The 26,342-nt window shown below is 38.9% G+C and overlaps 2 protein-coding genes across 6 annotated transcripts in view; one reads left to right on the top strand and one right to left on the bottom strand.

Moving 5' to 3' along the window:
• The window catches only part of LOC100014763 (sodium channel epithelial 1 subunit alpha), a 158,362-nt gene extending 132,025 nt beyond the window's left edge, over positions 1-26,337 (bottom strand). The window contains exon 1 of one of the 5 annotated variants that reach the window (XM_056799265.1): positions 23,662-26,337. The gene's annotated coding sequence lies outside the window, so the exon portion shown is untranslated. The remainder of the gene's footprint in view (positions 1-23,661) is intronic. The other 4 variants (XM_056799264.1, XM_056799266.1, XM_056799267.1 and 1 more) reach the window with 4 other exon arrangements.
• The window catches only part of NCAPD2 (non-SMC condensin I complex subunit D2), a 75,367-nt gene that overhangs the window by 4,778 nt on the left and 44,247 nt on the right, over positions 1-26,342 (top strand). The window lies entirely within an intron of this gene.

The following is a 26,342-nucleotide window of genomic DNA, read 5'->3' as shown; positions in this document are numbered from 1 at the left end:
TATAAAAGATGATTGCAGAGGATCGTGGATCATATGAAATGAGCAAAATCAGGAATAATTTATATAAGGACAATATTGCCAAAACAACTTTGCAAGACTTAACTCTTGATCATTTCAATGGTCAACAATGTCTAGGAGGAACTATGATATAGCACATCATTCTGCATCTAAAAAAGGAAGGATGAAAAAACATAACAAAGTTCATTTGGAAAAACAAAAGATCAAGGATATCCAGGGAAATCATGAAAAAATTGCAAAGGAAGGAGGACTTGCAGTCCCAGATCTCAAACTATATTATAAAGCAGTGGTTATCAAAACAATTTGGTACTGGCTAAGAAACAGAAAAGAGGATCAGTGAAATAGACTTGGGGTAAATGACCTTAGCAAGACAGTCTATGATAAACCCAAAGATCCCTGTTTTGGGGACCAAAACCTACTATTTAATAAAAAACTGCTGGGAAAATTGGAAGGCAGTATAGGAGAGATTAGGTTTGGATCAACATCTCACACCCTACACCAAGATAAACTCAGAATGGGTGAATGACCTGAATATAAAGAAGGAAACTATAAGTAAATTAGGCAAACACAGAATAGTATACTTGTCAGATCTTTGGGAAAGGAAAGACTTTAAAACCAAGCAAGAGCTAGGAAAAAAAGCAACACAAAATGTAAAATCAATAATTTTGATTACATCAAATTAAAAAGATTTTGTACAAACAAAACTAATGCAGCCAAAATTAGAAGGGAAACAACAAATTGGGAAACAATCTTCATTACAAAAACCTCTGACAAAGGTCTAATTACTCAAATTTATAAAGAGCTAAACCGAAATCAAGCCATTCTCCAATTGATAAATGGGCAAGGGACATGAATAGGCAATTTTCAGTTAAAGAAATCAAAACTATTAATAAGCACATGAAAAAGTGTTCTAGATCTCTTATAATCAGAGAAATGCAAATCAAAACAACTCTGAAGTATCACCTCACACCTAGCAGATTGGCTAACATGACAGCAAAGGAAAGTAATGAATGCTGGAGGGGATGTGGCAAAGTTGGGACATTAATTCATTGCTGGTGGAGTTGTGAATTGATCCATCCATTCTGGAGGGCAATTTGGAACTATGCCCAAAGAGTGCTAAAAGACTGTCTGCCCTTTGATCCAGCCATAGCACTGCTGGGTTTGTACCCCAAAGAGATAATAAGGAAAAAGACTTGTACAAGAATATTCATAGCTGCTCTCTTTGTGGTGGCAAAAAATTGGAAAATGAGGGGATGCCCTTTAATTGGGGAATGGTTGAACAAATTGTGGTATATGTGGGTGATGGAATACTATTGTGCTCAAAGGAATAATAAAGTGGAGGCATTCCATGGGGACTGGAACAACCTCCAGGAATTGATGCAGAGTGAGAGGAGCAGAACCAGGAAATCATTGTACACAGAGACGGATACACTGTGGTACAATTGAATGTAAGGTGACTTCTCCATTAGTGGCAATGCAATGACCCTTAACAACTTGGAGGAACCTACGAGAAAAACCACTACCCACATCCAGAGGAAACACTGCGAGAGTAAAAACACCAAGGAAATACAACTGCTTGAATGCATGGATCGAAGGGATATGGTTGGGGATGTAGACTCTAAATGAATATCCTAGGGCAAACAACAACATGGAAATAGGTTCAGATCAAGGACACAAGTAATACCCAATGAAATTGTGTGTTGGCTGTGGGAAGAGTGGGTGGAGGTGGGGGGGGGGGGAATAATGTGATTATTGTAACCAAGGAATAATGTTCTAAATTGACTAAATAAACTTATTCAAATGGAAAAAATAAATAAATAAATAAAAATAAAATAAAAAATAAAAAAGGAAGGATGAATTCAAAGTTCAGAAAGACATAGGTCTTTAGATCTAGACTCTATGGATTATTTTGTTTCACTGAGCTTACTTATTACTTATTCCTCTCTCTTGGCTTTTAATGGGGGATAGTTTAGAAAAGAGAATTAGCAATACTGTTAAGGAAAAAAAGCTCATTGAAACATTTTTTAAATACACACAAGAGGACAGAAGCAAGTTAAGGAGAAAACACAAACAAACAACAGTTTTGAAAGTATAAAAGTCATTATATACTTTTTAAAAAGCATTATTGAAAAGAAGATTATTTCACATGCATTCCTACTTTTGTGTTCTGCTACATGGAAATGCTCCTTTTGGTATTTAAGTTCCAGCTTTTAAGAATGATGAAATGTGACAGACTTTGCTATGAACAGCAATATAATGATCCAAGACAATTTTGAGGGATTTATGAAAAAGAATGCTATCCACCTCCAGAGAAAGAACTGTTGGAGATTAAATGCAGATAATAACATGATTAATGTTATGAATAATGAAAATAAACATGAATAATCACGTGCCTATTTGTGTATATGACTTGGGGTTTTATGAGTAATACAGAAATGTATTTTGCTTGATAATGCAGATATAACCCAGATTGACTTGCTTGTCAACTCTGGGAGGGGAGGAGAGAAGAATGGAAGAAGATAATATGAATATTATAACTTTGAAAAACTTAATGTGAAAATTTGTTATTAATGTAAAAGAAAGAAAGAAAATTATGAAGTTCTAGCTTTAAAAAATTTTTAAAGGTCTGGAAAAGCAGGCTGGTGGGACACTATAAAGAATTTAAAAGAATTTCAAGGAATTGCATTTTATCCTAGTAGCCATTGAAGATTCTTTGTTTCTTTTCTTAAACACCAAAAACCAAAACAAAACCTTACCTTCTGTCTTAGAATCAATACTGTGTATTGGTTCTGAGGTAGAAGAGAGGTAAGGACTAGGCAATGGGAGTTAAGTGACTTGCCAGGGTCACCCAGCTAGGAAGTATCTAAGGTTAGATTTGACCTACCTAGGACCTACTATCTCTAGGCCTGGCTCTCAATCCACTGAGCCACCTGCTGCCCCCTCATTAAAGATTCTTGAGCAAGAGACTCACAGGGTCAGATCTGTGCTTTAAGATTTGGTAAGTATAAAAAGCAGAGCCAAGATGGCAGAGAAGGTACAGGAGCCCATTAGGTTTCTACCAAATTACCTTACAAAAAAACAAAGAAATAATGCCTCAAAGCAATTTCTGGAGAAGCATAACACACAAAAAGAAGAGGTGAAGTAATTTTTCCACCCAAAACAACTTAAAAAGCCGGCACAAGAAATCTAGTGCCCTGAAGTAAAGGTGGAGCACAATACTCTAGGGCAGGCCCCATTGAGGCATCAGGCCTTGAGTACAACTGAAGCAACAGCCAAGGCTTACAGAATTCTCAAGCCACAGATGGTAAGGGGGATCAGACAACTCATAGATTATAGGGGTCCCTTGGCTGTCTCTGGGTGTGAGTCTCTTGTTGCATTTCTCATATGCAGAACCAGGTCTCAGTCCTAGGGCACAGTTGCAGGGTGAAGAAGAATACTAGAGGACATGAGCACTTGTAGCCACAGAAGAGCAGGCTCCTGGGCATAGTTCTAAGGGGTAAAAGAGTACTTGGAGTTATTCAGAGAACAGAGAACAATCCAGGAGAGTATTAAGTAATTGGAATTTTGTACCTTTGAACTATATTACCCAGCATCCCTTTCCTCTTTTGCCCCCACATTATATCCTTACACATGTATAGATAAGTTCTATAACTCCTCCCTTTTGCTCTCTCTTCTTCCCCTGCTCTCCTCCTGGCTCTCATCCTGCTTTTGGCAGTCTGGACAACTCTCTTTGCTAATGTTATCCTTTTCCTTTTTCTTCAAGTTATTAATAAATTCTTATAAGAATATAATTTTTTAAGTATTTGGATATTAATTTTTAATCTTCTAATTCTGGTCAACAACTTTAGGAAATGAATTCTCAAAAATTTCTACTCAGATAGCCTCTCAGTAAAGACAGTAAGTTTGCCTGGTGCTAGGGACCCACCCACCACAAGAGAAGAGAGCCAGGTAACTGCCTTGCTCCAGGAGCCCTCAGGTGGGTTTGTCACCAGATCCATCGAGGTCACATGTTGCCTTAATAGCCTTTTCTTTCATTTTGCCTTTGTTAATTTTCACATAGATGATGGAAGAACTCCATCAAATTGGTTACAACCTGTATGTATACAACCTTTGGAGAATTTAATGTGCTAAATATCTCAATTGATTTTAAGGGGTCTTCAGAAGTGATTTTTTGATATCTAGTAGCTTGCCTGCCTCTGGGTTCTTTGTAACAAGAGATAAGGGTCCATTTGTAGTTGAAGAAAAGTGTAATAACATTGTTGTATTTCCCCACCTCCACATTTATTAAAAATGTAAGGGATGAGATGTCTGAAGTGATTTTCACTATTTAGTCGTTGGCTCAACATAAATGTGTGGGACATATTGGAGACAGGTCTGTTACACTGTTACAGTTTCATACTAGAGGGAGGGAGGTTTCCCAAGAGACTTAGTTACCTGCAAATGGGTTATAATCTCTTCTGGGAGGTGGGAATGACTTTTCCTATGAAGCCTAGTAGCTTCAAAATGGGTTTTTTATATTTGTAACTCTTCAGCTTATTCTACCCTTCCATCAGAACAATCTAGATTCTTGGTGCCATTTTAGACCCAAAAGGTTTTCATCAGTAGTACAGAAGTTTGTGCTGTGTTTTTTGGTTGGGTTTTTTTGGGGGGAGTTCCTCTGTCACATTTTGGAATGATGGCAGTAATAGACTTTGTTAAAAATATCTTTGCCAAGGTTCAAAGATTTGCTACATTTGTAGAACTTGTGACAAGTATCCATGAGTTCGTAGGTTTTTTAAATGTCACACAGCAAATGGTTATATAATCATGTGAATCCTATATAATAGCAGGTTTGTTTGCTATTGTCATTAACTGGGCTATGGAAATTTTGGTACTTCTTTAAATGTGCATTACCTACTATACTGGGGTGTATGGGGTACTCAGGGAGGGGTAGTATCTCTGGTATGGAAAGCTGGTTGTGCCCTCCTAGGGCTCTCCAGCCTCTGACCCTCACCTGACCCAGCTCTCACTTGTGGCTCCCACTAGCTGCTAGCATGCGGCAGCGGCCACACCCCAGGCAACAGCTTCGACAGGCCGGCTAAACCTTGTGAGAGTAGCCATCGGTTCATCGACCCATGGTGAACCAGGGCTTTGCTCACCCAGCATGTGAAAACTGCTTCGGCTGAACAGACAGAAGAAACCAATAAGAAGGTTCAGCGGCTGAGAGGGTGACATAGCAAAGCACTGTGGAGTGCTTAGGGCGTGTTGGAGCACAAAGGACAACATGGCCATCCAATGCAGCTGAGGAAGTCTCCAGACTTAACAATTTTTCGTGCCACTGGACCCAGGCTTCCAACGCCGAGAGAGTGAGACTGTCTCTGTGCATCGACTTTTCCACTTAAATCTCCTTCACGCACAAGTATCTTTGTGCACACTCATCTATCCTAACCCCGTCCACCCTCTTCAAGACCTGCGGCGATGGGGGAGTGACAACACAACAGGTGGAGGTGACCACTGGCAGTTGTAGTCACGATCCTGCACGTAGGCGGCCCACGGACCAGTGGTTGCTCGGCCCTGTGGGCAGCAGGGACGTTCGGCAGCATCCTGGGCAACTGAGCAGCCCTCTCTAGGACAGCACTGCTCACCCTAATCAAGGGAGAGGACTAGAAAAGGTGTCCCAAATATTGCCTGCCCTACAAAAACCCGGTCAGCACACCGCGGCTGGTGGGTCATCCCCTTTAAGCGGTCAAAATCAAAGAAAAAATACAAAGAAACTCCTACTAGGAGCATGGAACATCAGGACATTACTTGATAGAGAGAATACCCCAAGACTTGAGAGAAGAACAGCTCTAATCAGTAAAGAACTGGCGCGATATAACATCGACATCACAGCCTTAAGCGAAATACGCTTACCAGAAGAGGGATCACTCAGCGAACCCACCACTGGATACACCTTCTTCTGGAAAGGTCAAGCCTCAAATGAAGACAGAATCCACGGTGTTGGCCTGGCCATCAAGACCAGTTTGCTCAAACAGCTGCCAGACTTGCCTATGGGCATCCGCGAGAGGCTCATGAAGATCCTTTTGCCTCTCAGCAAAGACCGGTATGCCACAATCATCAGCGCATTTGCCCCAACACTGACCAGCACAGAGGAGACCATCGAGCAGTTCTACTCTGACCTGAGTGCCATCCTGCACTCAGTGCCCACAAATGACAAACTGATACTACTGGGAGACTTCAACACCCGTGTTGGCCAGGACCATGAAAGATGGAAAGGAATGCTCGGCAAACACAACGTGGGCAAAATGAACAATGGCCTACTGCTACTCAGCAAATGCTCAGAGTTCGAACTCACCATCACGAACACTGTGTTCAGAATGACGAACAAATATAAAACAACGTGGATGCACCCAAGATCAAAACAGTGGCATCTCATTGACTACGTCATTGTACGCCGGCAAGACATCCAGGATGTAAAGATCACCAGAGCCATGAGAGGAGCTGAATGCTGAACAGACCACCGATTGGTTAGAGCGACTCTTCAAATGTGCATTGCGCCTCGCCATCCAAAACGCGCCCAGACAGTTTGCGCATTTTACAACATGAGTCGTCTTAGAGATCCATCTTATTTGCAAACATTCCAGTCCTGCCTGGACAACAAGCTGTCTGCCATGGGACCACTCACTGGAAGCTCAACCGAAAAATGGAACCAGTTCAGAGACGCAGTGAAGGAAACATCAAAGGCAGTCCTAGGCCCAAAACAACGCAACCACCAGGACTGGTTCAACGAGAACAACACTGCTATTGAAGACCTATTGAGCAAGAAGAACAAAGCCTTTATGGAGTGGCAAAATAACCCAAACTCTGCTCCTAAAAAGGACAGATTCAAGTCTCTCCAAGCCACGGCGCAGCGTGAGATCAGGAAGATGCAAGACCAATGGTGGGAAAAAAAGGCAGAAGAAATCCAGCGGTTTGCTGATATGAAAAACTACAAACAATTTTTCAGTGCCCTCAAGACTGTCTATGGGCCATTAAAACCCACCACCACTCCCTTGCTATCCTCTGATGGTGACACTCTCATAAAAGATAAAAAAGGCATCAACAACAGGTGGAAAGAACACTTCAGTCAGCTTCTCAACCGACCCTCTTCAGTCGACCAAAGTGCCCTTGACCAGATCCCCCAAAACCGCTCCATTGAACAACTTGACATCCCTCCTTCAATAGAGGAAGTCCAAAAAGCCATTAAACAAATGAGTGCAGTCAAGGCATCCGGTAAAGACGGGATCCCAACCGAGGTGTACAAGGCCTTAAATGGAAAGGCGCTCCAGGAATTCCACATAGTGCTGACCAGCATATGCTAAGAGGAAGACATGCCCCCAGAACTCAGAGAGGCCTCCATCGTAGCCCTATACAAGAACAAAGGCTCACGAGCAGCCTGTGACAACTACAGAGGCATCTCACTACTCTCCACTGCAGGAAAGATCCTCGCCCGTGTTATACTCAACAGACTCCTGTCATCTGTTTCAGAGCAGAACCTGCCTGAATCACAATGTGGCTTCCGACCAGATCGCAGCACCATCGACATGGTCTTCACAGTGAGGCAAATGCAGGAAAAATGCCTTGAGCAGAACCTGAGTCTCTACATTGTCTTCATAGACCTGACAAAGGAGTTCGACACAGTGAACAGGGACGCATTGTGGGTGATCCTCAGCAAGCTCGGTTGCCCAGCAAAATTCGTCAAACTGATCCATCTCTTTCATGTCGACATGACAGGGGAAGTCCTATCTGGTGGAGAGACTTCTGATCGCTTCAACATCTCCAATGGTGTGAAACAAGGCTGTGTCCTCGCTCCAGTACTATTCAACCTATTTTTCACCCAAGTATTACCACATGCTGTGATGGATCTAGACCTGGGCGTCTACATCAAATACCGACTGGATGGCTCACTATTTGACCTTCGCCACCTGACTGCAAAAACAAAGACAACAGAGAGACTCATCCTGGAATTCTCTTTGCAGATGACTGTGCTCTCATGGCCCACCAAGAAAATCATCTCCAAACCATTGTGCACAGGTTCTCCACCGCAACAAAACTGTTTGGCCTGATGATCAGCCTCAGCCAAACAGAGGTGCTGTTCCAACCTGCACCAGGGAGGCCAACGAACCAGCCGTGCATTACAATCGATGGCACGCAGCTTTCTAACATCAACACTTTCAAGTACCTGGGCAGCACCATCGCCAACGACGGGTCCCTAGACCACCAGATTAATGCCAGGATCCAAAAGGCCAGCCAGGCACTTGGGCGGCTGCGCTGCAAAGTCCTCCAACACAGAGGTGTAAGCACTGCGACGAAGCTCAAAGTGTATAACGCAGTGGTCCTCTGCTCGCTCCTGTACAGTTGTGAGACATGGACACTGTACTGGAAGCACATGAAACAGCTGGAGCAATTCCACCAACGCTCCCTCCAGTCAAACATGAGGATCCGATGGCAGGACCAAATCACCAATCAGGAAGTCCTCGACAGAGCCAACTCCACCAGCATCGAAGTCATGGTCCTCCAAACCCAGCTACGATGGTCTGGACACGTCATCCGCATGGACCCACAGCGAATACCAAGACAGGTATTCTATGGTGAACTGTCAGCTGGACTCAGGAAACAAGGCCAACCAAAGAAAAGATTCAAGGATCAGCTAAAGTCCAACTTGAAGTGGGCTGGCATTACACCAAAGCAACTAGAACTCGCTGCCTCTGTCAGAAGCAGCTGGCAAACCTACATTAACCATGCCATCGCCACCTTTGAAGATGAGTGACGTCGACGTCTTGCCGCTGCGTGTGAACGCCGACACCAGGCCACAACCACACCTCCCGTAACAACTGGAGTCCCATGCCCCATGTGCCACAAAATTTGCGCCTCAGCCTTTGGACTCCAAAGCCACATGAGGGTACACCATAGATGAAACTGCACAAAGACAATAGTCATTCTCGATCACCGAGAGACTACCACTACTACTATCTACTATACTACTATTTTATAAAGCTATTACTTTCTGAAAATACTTTGCACCCACACTGTGGATCATGGCCAAGTTAAAAAGGAAATGGATCTCATTTTGGGGTGAGAAACCTTTGTATTCTACCTCTCCTTGGCTGACACAGTGTGTCACTGATTGTAAGCTATATTTTTTTGATTTTTAAAACTTTTTTTGATTATTCTAATCCCTTGTATGTGCAATATGGTATTTGAGTTTTACTTTTTCTCTCATTTTTGTTCTTGAAGCACGTTACCACTATTAATGTTGGGGGGGTTTGTTGTTATTGTTGTTGTGCACTAGGATAAATTTAAAATGTCCATTAGCCCTAATGTCAATGCATACACAAAAGCTTTAGACTATAGAAACCTGCCCTTCATTCTTTAATGTTATGGGACTGGGCTTAATGATTCTGCCTGATTCCAGGAGAAGGGAATACAATCCCTGTGGGATTGATGAGATTTTGAGCCAAGACAAGAGGACTTGAATTTGTTTGGGGTTCGAGGTTGTGGCTGTTTTGACATACATCAGAGGCAGATATTCCGCATCCTACATTCTGTCAAGTACCTCACTTTGGCTGCCATCCTGACTCCTGTATCCCTAAGAGAAAAGGTGAAATCAGACCAAGGAAAGCTAGTTCCCAATTTATTGCTGAAATCTAGTTCCTTTACTGTCTTTCATAGTGTGGCAAACTTTCTGTAGTCTTGACTGATGATTGGGTAAGTGCATAACTGATACTACAGGCTTATGGGACATAAATCACTTTAATTAGGCCCTGATTCAAGTACCTGTTATAGGATTATTTTTCCTTTACTTAGATATCTTAGGTGTAAGACTTTGATATTTTATATTTCATCCATAAATTATTTTTTTCTTTTGTTTGAATTTTTTTGATGTTTTTTATTTTCTTTTGCCAATTGATTCATATACCTCATAACTCAGCCATGCATCCCTGAGTGATCCCTGTATTTGTCACCATCCTCCTCAGGAGTATTATTATCCTATAATGCAAGTTTTAAATTCTTATGAGAATAATTTTAGGATAAGAAACTTGCTAGCTCCCATAATCCAGAAAAGTGAACTTTTTAGAGAAGAGGCACTATGGCAATGCCTACAGAGACCATACACTGCACCAGAAGATCCAAAGTGAACTTTAGGATGTGTTGATTTGAACTGTTGGGGGGTTGAATGCATTTGTTTTAAATGTACACTCATGCCAAAGGGGACTGCCCCCAAACTGGCTTTTTGTCAATGTAGCAATTATTGTTTTTGTTCTTTTTCTCTTTTGTTTCCCTTTTATCCCCAAAATAATTGTAATTCCTCTTAGAAACTTCAATATTCTATGTACCTTTATTATTTCCCTGAATATCCTTGATCTTTTGTTCTTCCAAATGAACTTTGTTATGGTTTTTTCCTAATTCAGTAAAAAAGTTTTTTGGTAATTCAATGGGTATGGCATGAAATAAGTAAATTAATTGGAGTGGGATTGACATTTTTATTATGTTAGCTCGTCCTACCCATGAGCAATTGATGTTTTTCCAATTGTTTAGATCTAATTTTAATTGTGTGGAGAGTGTTTTTTAGTTGGGTTCATATAGTTCCTGTGTTTGTCTTGGCAGGTAGATTCCTAAGTATTTTATATTGTGTAGGGTGATTTTAAATGGAATTTCTCTTTCTAATTCTTGCTGCTGAGATGTGTTGGAAATATGTAGAAATGCTGATGACTTATGTGGGTTTTGGAAATATGTAGAAATGCTGATAACTTATGTGGGTTTATTTTGTATCCTGCAACTTTGCTAAAGTTGTTCATTATTTCAACTAGCTTTTTAGTTGATTCCCAAGGATTATTTAAGTAGATCATCATATCATCTGCAAAGAGTGATAGCTTGGTCTCCTCATTGCCTATTTTAATACCTTCAATTTCTTTTTCTTCTCTAATTGCTACTGCTAGTGTTTCTAGTACAATGTTAAATAACAGAGGTGATAATGGGCATCCTTGTTTCACTCCTGATCTTATTGGGAAGGTTTCTAGTTTATCCCCATTGCAGATGATGTTTGCGGATGGTTTTAGATATATACTGTTTATTATTTTTAGGAAAGGCCCTTCTATTCCTATACTTTCCAGTGTTTTCAATAGGAATGGGTGTGGTATTTTGTCAAAGACTTTTTCTGCATCTATTGAGATAATCATGTGATTTTTGTCAGTTTGCTTGTTAGTATGGTCAATTATGTGAATGGTTTTCCTAATATTGAACCATACTTTCACTACTGGTATAAATCCTACCTGGTCATAATGAATAACCCTCGTGATCATTTGTTGGAGTCTTTTTGCTATTTAAGATTTTTGCATCTGTGAATTTTAAAACTACTCCACTCTACTCAGACTGTACTTTAGAAGATTTGATTTAGCTAAATCCTGATTGTAACAATGAAGACACTCTCTTTAACAGAATCAGGAATGTCTTGTAGTACTTTACAGTACTCCAACTTACTTAGACATACTTTAGGGGAAGATAAAGTCGTAATCTCCTAATTGAACAATGAAGATACTTAGTTCTCACCTCATAGTGAAGCTAGAACTTTAAGCTAAGTCTATTTTTAGACCTTAATACAAAAAGGTGTAAAATAACTCTAAAGATTAAATTAATCACAAAAAGGTCAAGTAACTAACAAAAGATGAATTTAACAAAGAAGTGTGAAGTAGCTCAAAAGATACAAACTAATTAAAGAAGGTGAGAACTAAAAGTATGGGAAGTCCTGGAGAAAGCCTTTGATGTGATTGGTAGATGTGAAAATTTAGAGGTGGAGACACAAGGGTGAAAGGTCTACATATTGGGGATTTTTTTGTCTCTCAAAACCTCTTTACACGGAAAGTTGGATCTGGCTGATCACTTCCTATGAGCAGCCTGGGCACCAGTTCGATCCTGGAACTCAGCCTGGAGGAGCTCACTCAGCTTCCTTGAGACAGTCTCATGGTGAGTGATAAGACTGACTTCCTTTTCCCTTGGGCTCAGGAAGGCCTCTTTGGCCAAAGCCTTTAACTCCTACCTGGCTCAGCCTGAGCCTGAGCAGTTTAAATTAACTCTTTTCCCTCTCCCTCTCACTTCTCCTTAAATTCCTTCCCTCTATATTAATTAAATTACCATAAATTTCCAGACTGACTTGGGAAATTTATTTGGCAACTATTTAAATCTAGATTTAAAGTCACAGCTCTAAATTCATCTTTACACATCTATGTTCATTAAGGAGATTGGTCTGTGGTTTTCTTTCTCCATTTTTGACCTGCCTGGCTTTGGAATTAGTACCATATTTGTGTTGTAAAAGGAATTTAGTAGAACTCCTTCTTTGCTTATTCTGTCAAGTAGTTTGTATAATATTGGGATTAGTTGTTCTTTGAATGTTTGGTAGAATTCATTTGTGAATCCATCTGGTCTGGGGATTTTTTTCTTAGGGAGTCCTTTGATGGCTTGTTCAATTTATTTTTCTGATATGGGGTTGTTTAGGTAGTCTATTTTTTCCTCTTTCAATCTAGGCAATTTATATTTTTGTAAATATTCATCCATATCACCTAGATTACCATATTTATTGCCATATAATTGGGCATAATAGTTTTTAATGATTGCCTTAATTTCCTCCTCATTAGAGGTGAGGTCTCCCTTTTCATCTTAGATACTGTCAATTTGGTTTTCTTCTTTCCTTTTTTATTTATTTTTTTTAAACCCTTACCTTCCATCTTGGAGTCAATACTGTTTATTAGCTCCAAGGCAGAAGAGTGGTAAAGGCTAGGCAATGAGGGTCAAGTGACTTGCCCAGGGTCACACAGCTGGGACGTGTCTGAGGCCAGATTTAAACCTAGGACCTCCCATCTCTAGGCCTGGCTCTCAATCCAAGGAGCTACCCAGCTGCCCCCTTCTTTCCTTTTTTAATTAGATTGATCAGTACTTTGTCTATTTTATTTGTTTTCTCAAAGTATTAGCTTCTAGTCTTATTTATTAAATCAATAGTTCTTTGACTTTCAATTTTATTAATTTCTCTGATTTTTTAGGATCTCTAATTTAGACTTCATCTGAGGATTTTTAATTTGTTTACTTTCTAGTTTTTTAATTTGCATGCCCAATTAATTGACCTCTGCCCTCCCTAATTTGTTAATATATGAACTCAAGGATATATAAATTTCCCCCTGAGTAATGCTTTGGTTGCATCCCATAGATTTTGAAAGGATGTCTCATCGTTGTCATTTTCTTCAATGAAATGATTATTTCTATGATTTGTTCTTTAACTAACTGATTTTGAAGAATCATATTGTTTAATTCCCAGTTAATTTTTTATTTGCCTCTCCATGTACCCTTACTAATTATTATTTTCTTTGCATTGTAGTCTGAAAAGGTTGCATTTATTATTTCTGCTCTTTTGCACTTGTTTGCAATGTTGTTATGCCCTAGTACATGGTCAATCTTTGTGAATGTACCATGTGCTGCTGAAAAGAAGGCATATTCCTTTTTGTTACTATTTATTTTTCTCCACATATCTACTAACTCTAATTTTTCATTCACTTCTCTTATGTCTTTCTTATTTATTTTTTGGTTTGATTCATCTAGTTCTGATAGAAGAAGGTTCTGGTCTCCCACTAGTATAGTTTTTCTATCTATTTCATCCTTGATCTCCACTAGTTTCTCCTTTAGAAATTTGGATGCTATGCCATTTGGTTCATACATGTTGAGTACTGATATTTCTTCATTGTCTAAACTGCCTTTTATCAGGATGTAATTACCTTCCCTATCTCTTTTGACTATCTGTTTTTACTTTGGCTTTGTCAGATATCATGATTGCAACTCCTGCTTTCTTTTTCTCAGTTGATGCCCAATAGATTTTGCTCCATCCTCTTTTACCCTATGTGTGTCTACCTTCCTCATGTGTGTTTCTTGTAGATAGGATATGGTAGGGTTTTGGTTTCTAATCCACTCTGCTATTTGCTTGTGTTTTAATGGGTGAGTTCATCCCATTCACATTCAGAGTTATGATTATCAGCTGTGTATTTCCCAGCATTTTGATTTCCACTCCTAGTCCTGCCCTTTCTTCTTTCACTATTTCCTTCTACACAAGTGTTTTGTTTTTAATCAGGCCCCCTAATTCCCATCCTTATTTTACTTCCCTTTATACTCCCCCCTTCTTATTCCCCTCTTATTTTCTTTACAGTCTTTTTAAACTACCTCCCTGTCCTCTCCCTCCTTTATATTACTTCCCTCACCACCAGTCCATTTGTTACCCTTCTACTTCCCTACAGGGCATAAATCAATTCTCTGCCCCAATGTATTTGATTGTTCCTCCCTCTTTGAGTCAATTTCAATGCATGTAAGAATTGAGTTTCTTATCTCCAACCTCTTTACCTTCCAGTATTTTGATGTTCTCCCCCCACCTCCACTATGCACTTCTTTGTGATATATAATTTACCCTATTTTGTTTCTTTTCCCATTTTTCTTAGTATTACCCTCTTTTTTTAAACTCTGGTTGTGTGTATAGATATTTGTACATAAACATATATATATATATATATATATATATATATATATATATATATCTGGTTGTGTGTATAGATATATGTATATAAACATATATACATAAATCTATACACACAACCAGATATATATATATATATTTATATACATATATCTATATACATATTTATGTCTTGGCATTTCATCCTATATAGTTTGTCACTGAACCCTCTAAGTATAATTCTTCTAGCTACCTAGGGGATAATAATTTTTAAGAGTTACCAATATCCTCTTTTCTTATCGAGATACATATCATTTTAACCTATTGGGTCCCTTAAAAAAGGGGGGGTTGTTTTGTTTTGTTTTTCTTTTTCCCCCTTTCTTAATTACCTTTTGATGATTCTCTTAGGTTCTGTGTTTGGGCATCAAATTTTCTGTTCAGGTCTGGTCTTTTCTTTACAAATGCTTAGAATTCTTCTATTTTATTAAATTACCATACTTTCCCCTATAAGAACATAGTCAGTTTTGCTGGGTAGTTAATTCCTGATTGTAGACTTAGTTCCCTTGACTTCTGGAATATCATATTCCATGCCTTTCGGTTCTTCAGTGTAGATGCCGCTAAATCCTGTGTTATCCTCACTGTAGTTCCATGGTATCTGAATGACTTCTTTTTAGCAGCTGTAATATTTCTTCCTTGGTCTAATAGTTCTTGAATTTGGCTATAACATTCCTGGGTGTTGTCAGTTGGTGATTAAGTACAGGAGGTGATCTGTGAATTCTTTCAATCTCCACTTTTCTCTCTTGTTCTAGAATGTCGGGGCAGTTTTCTTGGATAATTACCTGTAGGATGATGTCCAGGCTTTTTTTTTTTGTCATGGTCTTCCGTAGACCATGATTCTTAAGTTGTCTCTCCTGGAACGATTTTCAAAATCTTCTGTTTTGTGAATGAGATGTTTTATGTTTTCTTCAATTTTTTCATTCTTTTGATTTTATTTTATCATTTCCTACTGTCTTGTGAAGTCTCTTGCTTCTAATTGTTGTATTCTGGTTTTTAAAGACTGAATTTCATCTCTGACTTTTTGGCCATCCTTCTCCTTCTGATCTTTTATCTCCTTTGCCTCATTTTCAAGCTGATTAATTTTGCCTTTCAAGACACCATTTTCTGTTTCCAGATGATTTATCTTTTTTTTTAAGTTATTTTCCCAGTTGTCTTCAGCCTGGCTTAATTGTGTTTTGAATTGTATTTTGAGTTCTTCAAAAGCCTGTGTCCAATTCGCTGGAGTTTCTGTGTTTTTCTTGGTATTCCTTGATTTTCTTGTTACATTTGCTCTTTGTTCATTGCCTGGATAGAAGCTGTCAATTGTAATTTTTATTTTTCTATTGTTTGCTCATATTTGTCCCTTCTTTCCCCCCCTGTAGTTGCCTGTACCCTTGTTCCTCTTATTATGCATTGGATCTTGTAATAGATGGTAATTCCTAAGGCTGTATATTGATTGATTCTGGATAACTAATGGATCAAGTTTAGCCTACTCTCCTGCCTTTTCCTCCCACTTCAGAAGCCTTTCAGCTTCCCCTCCCTCTTTCCCTTCAGCCTTCTTCAGTTTCACTCAATGTGAACTATTATGCTTTAGAGAAAATACTCTTTTCTTTAACTCAAGTAAGGGTTTATTGGGGAAGACAGGACAAGGATGAAGGATAAGGTAATAGGGGATGGGGTTTTCCCTATTCTCTACAGGGAGCCTAAGATTGGAGGATATTGAAACAAAGTCAGTCAGAGAGATATGAGGACAACTGTCTGTCTTTCTTCTTCTGCCAACCAGCCAGGTAACCTTCAACTTGATTAATTCAAGTCCAGAGACACAATTAGCTTCTTCACCACCATCAGCCACACCAGCCAAAACCTCAATTTCTTCTCCACCACCCTATCAGAAGCCAAAGTCAGCCCAGTTTAGCCTGGTTTGGCTCCAACTATCTTTCCTAGTAACATTCCAAAATGGAATGTTCCTTTTAACAGACAGATGATGTCCTTTGCATGCATGTATATTCTCTCTTTTACAATCTATGGGTTTGAGCTTTTCTGTCAACCTTCACCCTTGGAACTGTAAAGGTTAAAATTATGATTGAGACTGAAAAAAAAATCAAAATTTAAGTGGTCGCCAAGGGAAATCCCAAATAATAAAATACCCAAGTCAGCTGCCAAATTTTATAGTGGTTTAATTGATAGTGGAGAAGATTAAGAAGAAGGAAGGAGAAGAGGTAGGTTTTTTCTCTCCCTCTCCCCCAGCCTGATTAGTATCAGGTGGAGGTATCAGGAGATAAGGGAGTAAGGGTTTGGAGTATGAAGGAGGAAGGAATCAGCCTGACCTCCAAAGGGGCTCAGCTATGATGCCCAAACCTGAAATCAGCTCCAGGGAAAAACTCACCACCCAACACTCCAAGATGTTGGAATGCTTAGCACGCTGCCAGCCAGAGTCATCTCTCTAGGGAAAGAGGAGGGGCCAAGAAGTGCCGTGCCTTATATGGATGTTTTTACATCATTTTTCTGCATCTTATCTGTACCAATGAGGACTTAGCTTGACTTAGGACAGCCCGGAGGTCTGTCCTTTTTTTGCACATGTCTGTTGAAGGTCATCTCCTCAGATAATTAAATCTTGAGTTTGATGCAGACCTTCTAAATCTTGTTAAACTCAGTAGGGTGGAGAATGTAGTTTCCAAGACCTGATTCAGTTATTCCAAGTATCTCCATTGTTACTGATAAGGAAATAGCTAAATCACATCTTCTAAAGAATGGTATGATTAGAGTGGAATAGTTTTAAAATTCACAGAGCTTAGCAAGGCTCTCAGAGACATCTGTGGGGGAGGACCGTTGGAGCTTGAGCTTCCCTGCCCTCTAAAGGCTTGATAAGATTAAGCCCAGCTGAGTTGAATTTGCAGAGCTGGATGTGCCCTGAGGCCAAAACCGGGGGGAGAGGGGGGAATGGGGGAGGCAGGCCCCCCCCAATATGGAGTGTCTAGGCTGCTACTTGACTGCCTGCTCTGCACTTCTTCTCCAATTGCTCCCCCATCACCTAAGTTCAGAGCCCTGAGCCTGGCACAGCTTTGCCCCCAAGGTACTCCCTCCAGACTTGCCTGCTGAGAAATTTCAGCCACTGCTGGAGGCTCAGTACTGTAGGTGAGGGAGGGGTCCTGGGACCTTCCTTCTTTCCTTCCCCTTAAACTGAAGTGTTCTCAAATTCAGGCTTTTGGGGGGTGTACCTTTTAAGCTGAATCCAACAGGAGGGTTCCTTGGCTCTGTCCTATTGTTAGGTTTGGTTTTCAGTCCCCTAGGAGCATTTGGTTCTTAATTGGCAAGGAAGGGTTTTCAGAGGTCTGAACTTTTGTTGCCTCTATGTCACCTTCTTAACTCTGCCCCTGTATATACCTTTAGATAAAAAAATCTTTAGCTTTTTAAGTTGGTAATGTGTACTGATCCATTGGGGAAACTGGCCTCCCAAAGGATCACAGGGGAATTTGTAATTGGAATTTTGTGCCTTTGAACTATATTACCCAGCTTCCCTTTCCCCTCATCCTCATGTTACATCCTTACACATGTATAGATAAGTTCTGTAACTCCACCTTTTTGCTCTCTCTTCTTCCCCTGCTCTCCTCCTGGCTCTTGTCCTGCTTTTGGCGGTCTGGGCAACTCTCTCTTTGCTAATGCTATCATTTTCCTTTTTCTTCAAGTTATTAATTAATAAATTCTTATAAGAATATATTTTTGAAGTATTTGTATATAAATTTTTAATCTTACAGTATTTAAACATACCTCTCCTTACATCACACCACATTGGAAGAACTGAAAGCAGATAGACCAACAATGTCAGCTCTGAAGGCAGTTGCACAAAGAAACTGAAGCTAGGAACAGTGCTCCCTTCACCACAGTTACAGAGCCCAACTTTAACATTTTTTTAAGCTAAAAGAAAAGAAAAAGGCAGGAAAATGAGAAAACAACAACAAAAAAGAAAGTTGTTTTGGTGACAAGGTTAAAAAAAAAACCTGGAAAGACATAAAGTGAAGCAGAATAAATAAGTAGAACCAGGAGAACAGGAATACTTTAAAATGCACAATTATGAATAATAGCTATTCTTAGCAATACAATTCAAAATTATTTTAAAGGACTCATGATAAAAAAAAGTCGTCATCTATCTCCAGAGGAAAAAAACTGAGTCTGAGTCCAGATCAAAGCACACTTTTTTCACTTTAAGTTGTTTTCCATTTGAACTTCTACAAAGATTAATATGGGAAAATATTTTACATGATTGCACATGTAAAATCTATGAGATTGCTTACCATCTCAAAGGAGTTTTGGTGTTGGGAGAAGGGAGGGAGAGAAATAATTCAAGACAATATTCTTTGAAAAATGTTGGAAACAGCTTTTACATGAAATTGGAGGAAAAAAGAAAATTAAATTTTAAAAAATTGACAGCTGTGTAGAGGACAGACTGGAGAAAGATTAGAAGCAAGAAGACCAATTAAGGGACAACTATAATAGTATAATAGTTCAAGAGAGAGGAAAATAAGGATTTTTAACTAAGGTGGTGGCTATGTGAATGAAAAGGGGATAGATGTTAAAAGCAATGTTATAGAAAGAGAATTAGTAAGACTTGGCAATAGAGGGTAAAAGAAAAGGATATCTTCAAGGTTATGAATGATCAGGGCTTCTTGGCCTTCTTTTATATCATATTCACCTCAGACAGTTTGCCTATGAACTTTCACAAAACAAGAACAATGTTTTTAAAGACAGAATAAAATATATATGACTACAAAGGAAACCAATTATCAAAATATTTTTTAAAAATAAGTTCATGGGTCCCAGTTCTACCTTACAGAAGTTAGTTATAAGGAGTGAGTTTAGGAAAGTAATAAATTGTTATAGATATAATGAGTTTGAGATGCTTATCCAACTAGATACATAAAGAAGGAAATGGATGATAAAAGAGCAGAGGCTCAAGAAAGATGAGACCTGGATATATAGATTTGAAAGTCACCTAAAAAGAGATAATAATGTCAAAAGCCGCAGAAAGATAAAGGAGGAAGAAGATTGGGAAAATGTAATAGATTTAGCAATTAAGAGATCAATGGAGAAAATTATTTCACTCCAATAGAGGAACCTGAAGACAAATTACAAGGGTTGAGAAATGAATAAGAGGTGAAGAACTAAGGAATATTAGAAATGGCTATAAACAACTTTTTCTAAAAGCTTGGCTGTGAAAGGTAAAAGGTCCATAAGATGGCAATTTGAGGAGAAAGCACGGTCAAATGACGATTTCTAAAAGATAGGGTAGTGTCGTGACTGCGAAAATGTGGGTTCAATGACTGTAAATTGCCAAAACTGTAAAAAAAATTTTAGTCTTGATTTTATATCAAAAATAAGCGGTCGCCATGGGAAAAATTCCCAAATATGAAATACCCAAGTCAGCTGGGTTTTATGGAGATTTTAATTAATACGAATGAAGGAATTAAGGGAAGGGAGAGAGAGTAAGAGGAAATAGTAGGAAAAGGCCTAGGCCTTTCTCTTTGAGAAAACTAAGTCAATCTTTTATCCACTCACCACAAGATTTTGTCCCAAGCAAACTCTAGTGTTCAGAGAGACCCTCCAATTCAGCTTCCAAACTCAACTAAGTTCAGCAGCCCAGCTACTCCAACTAGTCCGAGATCCAACTACTCCGAACTCTCCCTAAGTTGAGAGAGCCAGCTCCTTTTAAAGAGAAATTTCTCCTATGTCACCTCCCCTAAATTTTCACATCTGCCAATCACAGAAGATGCTTTCCACAGGACTGACCATTCTTAATTCACATCTGAGTAGACTAAAACTTCACACCTCTTTGCTAAGCTTGCCCTTTGTAAGTTGCTTGACCTTTTAGTGATTAATTTGACCTTCATAGGTACTTAGTACCCTTTTGTATTAGATCTAAAAATAGACCTAGTTTAAGGTTCTAGCTTTACTATAAGTATGGGTTCGGTACTTTTTTCATTGTTCCATCAGGAGTTTACAACTTTATCTTCCCCTAAAGTATGCCCAAGTATGGGTGGAGTAATTTTAAAGTTCTCAATACATTCCTGATCAAGTACTTCCATTGTTAAAATGGGGAATAGCTTAACCAAATGTTCTAAGGTAGAGTCTGAGCAGTTTTAAGATTCACAGTGTAGGATTAAAATTAATATCCAATAACTCCAAGTATTATATTTTATAAGATTTATTAATAATCTCTTGAAGTAGAAGAAATATTAAGAACCTGAGTAAAGAGAAGTTTTCTGAACCGCAATTAGCAGGAGAAGAGAGAGAGGTAGGGTTACAGAAATGTAAGGATATAACATGAAGATGAAAGTGGAATTCTAGAAAATGGAGTCCTAGCATACAAAATTCTAATTATACAATAGGCATGTGTGGAGTTCAATAAGGAGTAGTTGGAGAGAATCATGAAAGGGGAAAAAACTTGGAGATGGGAAGGAAAGGAAATGAAAGGTGGAAGTTCTGATCTTGATATGAAAAGGTTCATCAAAGGACAAGAGAATAGAGAAAAAAAAGAAATGTTGCGGGAGTATACTTTAAGTCACCTGGACAGAAGAAAGAGATCATAGACATGGCATTAAAAAAGTGAAGAAATTGAGTTAACCAGACAGCTGCTGGAGCCCTCTGCTCCTAACTCTGGCCAGCTCTACCAAAGCCTTATTGCTGCCTGTGTATCCTTCCCTACTCAGGCCTCTCCCCCTATTCTCCCTAAATGAAGGACTTAACTCCTTGAGAAAAGATGATCTGGTAAAAATAACTGCAGCAAGGATCTAGACAGTGTGAGAGATGAGCAAGGAGTATGCCTACTTCTCTAGTCTAGTGTCGTGATGGTGAACCTATGTCATGTGTGCCAGAGATGTACACAGCTCTCTGAGAGCACACAGTCACCACCACCACCAGCCCAGAGTTCATTACTAGAGAGGCAGAGGAATTCAGGCGAAACTGCTCCCCTACCCTTCTCCACCAAGTCTGGCAACATTTTTTCACATCACCCACCCCTCTGCCCAGTAGCCCAATGGGAGTGCTTTCTCCCTCCCCTGTGTAGGGTAATGGAGGGTGGGGAGGCTGTATGTGGTACTCGGTAGAGGAGGGGGTACTGCATGTGTTCTCTGGGAGGTGGGGGCAGGGCATGCCAGGCAGTCTCTAAAAGGTTTGCCATTACTGGTCTAATATGTTGAGGGAAGGAGGAAGGAGGAATGGGTGAAACTATTTCAGGCCTGCAAAGGATGGCTTTTTGGGGAAAGCAACCTTTCACAGTGAGTTCAAGAAAAAGGAAAAAGTGTGAGAAAACAATCTAATAAGAGGGGAATTTTGTTCATGATAAAATGATGCGTCCAGAAGTTACACAGGAAAGGGAGCCCAGAGCAATTTAGGGGCTGAGATGAATGGAAATGAAGGATGGGTAGCAGAGGAAATGAATTTTTATCTATTCTCACCCAGGAAACACAAACATATCCCACTCAGCCTGGTAACACCACCCTTCCATTTTAAAAATGAGGAAACTGAGGCACAAAGAGATTTGTCTAAGGTCCTTCTACTATTTAGAGAAATAACTAGAACTAGAACCCAGGTTTTCTGACTCCTGATTTTTAAGTATTTACATTACTATACCACACTGCATTCTCATTATCCATTATAAGGGCTTTAATAACCCAACACACAAAGATTTAAGTCATAGCAAACATTCCAATGTCCAATTTATAGCTATGTTTCTCCTTTTGAACAATAATAGCACTTATATAACACTTTAAGGCTTGTAAAATCCTTTACAATTTATCTTTTTTTAACCTTTTAACAACCCTAGGAGTTAAGTGTCATTACTATCTCTATTTTACTCAAGAAAAAACAGAGGCAGGATTTAAACCTGTCTTCTTTTTAGAAGTTTTAATTTTAAACAAGTTTTTTTGTCTCATATCCTCTTCACTTTTTAAACTATATAAATGAATTTTGAGGAGGCAGGTAGGTGGCTCAATAGATTGTGCACTAGAGTCAGGAAGACTTGAGTTCAAATCCAGCCACAGATACTCACTAGCTATGTGATTCCAGGCAAGTCACTTAACCTCAGTTTGCCAAAATGGCAAACCACTCTACTATCTTTGCCATAAAAAAAACCCCATGGGCAGTAAAAACCACAAAGTTACAAAGAGTAAGACTCAACTAAACAACAACAATTAGATGAATTTTAATTCAATTTTGATTCATTCAGAATCCATAACACCTCTTAAAGTATAATGATGTAAATTGACACTGGGTCTGTTGAGCCAGTTATCTTGAGTAGACTGTTGCCTATCAACTGGTATTGGTTGACATTCAGTTTCAGCAGTTAGGGCCTAGTTAAAGGTTTGATAAATGGAAATTGGAGATAGCTTATAACAAAAAAAAAAAAAACCAACCTATTTTAATATGTTATTGAAAGGAGCAGGGAAAGGACAGAAAGAATAAATATAGGATTGAGGATATATTCCCTAAGAAAACTAAACTATATCCTAATGCCCAGTCTGTCTCACAAGATACTTTCTTCATGCTTGATTTCTCAAGCCTGATTTAAACTCCTTAACTGTCTAAATATTTAATATCAAATCTTATTAAACTATACTAATTTATTCTCTTCTTATAAATATTACAAATCCACCGTCTCCTTTTACATTCTCCAGCTAGAGATCAATCCAGCCACTGTAAGGTTCCCAGCAACTAGCATTCTCCAAGCCCTACTTTGAGCCTATTTCCTTCTATAGAGTCAGAGAAAATTCAGCCAGTCTTTCTTCACAGTTGGTCTCCTCCACAAACTTTTCCCAAATATCCAAGTGTCTTCCATAATGTGAGATTTAAAATGGTTGAGAAACTGTAGTGATTAATAGTGGAAGATATAAATTGTGATAGATATAAGAGAGGGTGAGTAAATTTGACCACAGAAAATATGTTTCACTACAGTGTCTTGGTTTTAAAATCAAATATAAGGTGGTCGCCAGGGAAATATTCCCAATTATTCAAATACCCAAGTCAATTGGGTTTTATAGAGATTTTAATTAACAAAAATGAGTAATCAAAGAAGGAGAGAGAAAGAAAAGAATCAGTTTTTTAACACTCACCACAAGATCTAAGTAAGGATTTCTAATGACACCAGGCCAGCAGCATCTCAGCTGCTTTCACCAGCTCCCTCCTCCATCTGAATGTTTCAGAATCAGTCTCCTCAGAATGAGTCTCTCCAATCTGAATGTTTCAGAATGACTTCCAGCTCTTCCCTGAGCTCTTATTTTTAAGGGCAAAATCTCCTCTGTCACCTCCCCTAAGTCCTTACATCTACCAATCACTGTAGATGTTTCTAAAGGACCGCCCATTCTTAGTCCACACCTAAGAAGGTGTGGATTTTTGAGTAATTCACACCAGGAAAGCTCTGAGTAAGTTTTCCAGTTCTTTGTTCCTTGTAAATTCACAAGTTGCTTGACCTTTATAGGTACTTAGCTTAAGAAAAGTATGGGTTTAAGTACTTTTCATTGTTCAGAAAAGAGTTTACAACTTTATCTTCCCCTAGGGCAGACCCAAGTAGGTAAAGTAGAATTCTCACATTCCTGCTTTAAGTAGAGTTTACTGCCCAAATGGGGAATGGACTTAATCCAATCTTATAAAGTAGGGTCTGGGAAATTTTAAGGTTTACAATAACCAATTGTCACCAGCTTTTCCAGAGAAAAGATCCAACCTCAGAGTAACCAATCTCCAAGAGTGTGTCCGTTATTTTCCAACAGACTCTCCTAGAGTTCCTGGGAATTCCTTTAAGGAACCTCCATGAAGATTCTAGCTGGCTTCTTAAAGTAACCCTTCACTCGTCTTTCTCTGTTCCTACTCACCAAGAATCTCTAATTAGTCCAAGTAATTAATTAACTATAACCGCAGACATCTAAATCTCAGTACTTGGTACATAGTAGGCTCTTAATACTCGAGTCATAAAAGCCATTGGGTATCACCTCTCATCAATATATTAGCCTGCTTAAACATAGCCTCCCAAAGAACACACATATTTAAATCTAAAGATTTCTGAATAAAATACATAAAATTTTACCCCCACTGAAGCACTATCCTAGAATTTAACCTTTATACTCTTTTTTTTTAAATACATATCAAATGAAACCCAAACTCTGAATTCTGGAAACTATACATGAAAATTAGAAAGTTAAGATCAAATTAATAGAGTAACTAACAAGGGAATGTAAAGCAAGCAAGGAGGTTAGGAAGATTTGAGTTTAAATCCCTCAGATTTCAAATCTGATCTCAAAAACCTGTTAAAGCTTTAGTTTCGAAAATGGGGATGTAATTATAATACTTATTTCATAGAGGAAAAGTATGGTTCAAATGAGATCCTGTAAAAAGTAACTTGCAAAATTTAAGGCAGTATATGAATGCCAGCTATTATTTATTCTAGATCTAATAACTGGGAAAGGGACTGTGGCAAAATGAAAATCATAATGCACTAGGAATCCAGAGACTTGGAGTTCTAGTTTCAAATCCAATACTGTGGATTATTGGATTATTAAAGCTACAAACTCAATTCTTCATGTGTTAAAGGACAAAAATAGCTACTTTGCCTGCTTTTACAGTTATCATGATGATCAAATAAGATGATCTATTTAAAATCTCTAATTTTGAAAAGGGCATTCTTGTTCTGGGACAGATTAGACTCCATAGCCTCAAATCTTTCCAAATGGGAGGATTCTGTGGTTTGGTTTTCTTTGGCTGGGAATCGAGCTTTCATTGGTATAGAGAACACCCTAGGAGGAAACTCCCTTTCTTTATTAATGTAAATCTGTCATTGTTCAGCAATTTAAGCTAGTTGCCAGAAGCAGGAGCCCATAGATGACTAGTACAGTTTCACATAGCCAGTTAGGTGTCAATGAACTGGAACAAGACATCTTCCAAGGGTGCCTCTCAGGTTATAACAGAAAATTACTCTGTATTATACGAGGGAAAGAAATTAATAACTTTGCCATTCCTAGTCCCTACACTCACTTGTAATCCTTTCCAGCTCACCCCTTTAAAGACCCAACTCAAATTCTACCTTCTTCACAAAATCCTTCCCTACTGTCATCTCTTAATCCTCTCTTTCCATTTGCAATCCTCATTTGGTAATTACTATGCAGTGCCTTGTATTGAAATATTCTTTTTTCCTCTAGTACTTAGCTAACTTATTTTTTTTTAAACCCTTACCCTCTGTGTTAGCATCAATTCTAATACAGAAGAATGGCAAGGGGACAGCTAGGTGACTCAGTGGATTGAGAGCCAGACCCAGAGAGGGGAGGTCATGGGTTCAGATTTGACCTCAGATACTTCCAATCTGTATGACCCTGGGCAAATCATGTAATCCTTCATTGCCTAGTCCTTACCACTCTTCTGCCTTGGAACCAATACATAGTACTGATTCTAAGATGTGATATAACTATTTTGAAACTGATATAATTATTTGGGATAACTGATAGGTTCAAAGGATGGTAATTAAGGCCAGTAATCTGGTTTGGGATGGGTAGCCAAGCCCAGGGCAGGCAGAGCCAGACCTTGAGCTAATAAACACAGAACTATATGTTATCACAGTATAGTTTTGGATTTAATAAATAAGGAAAGGTGGAAAGAGGATTTGGGATATCTAAACTAATGTTACTCTATCTATACCCACCAGATCTAATAATCCCTTCACAGGGGTTTCTTTTTAGAGAACTTCCTACTCCTCCCTAACTCAAATCTACAGTCCCTAATCTTAATTAAAACCCTCAACTAAACCTCC

This window comes from Monodelphis domestica, chromosome 5, assembly GCF_027887165.1.
Source record: "Monodelphis domestica isolate mMonDom1 chromosome 5, mMonDom1.pri, whole genome shotgun sequence".
Lineage (NCBI taxonomy): Eukaryota > Metazoa > Chordata > Mammalia > Didelphimorphia > Didelphidae > Monodelphis > Monodelphis domestica.
Note: the sequence above shows the minus strand (reverse complement) of the source record. Positions and strands in the feature narration are given on the sequence as shown.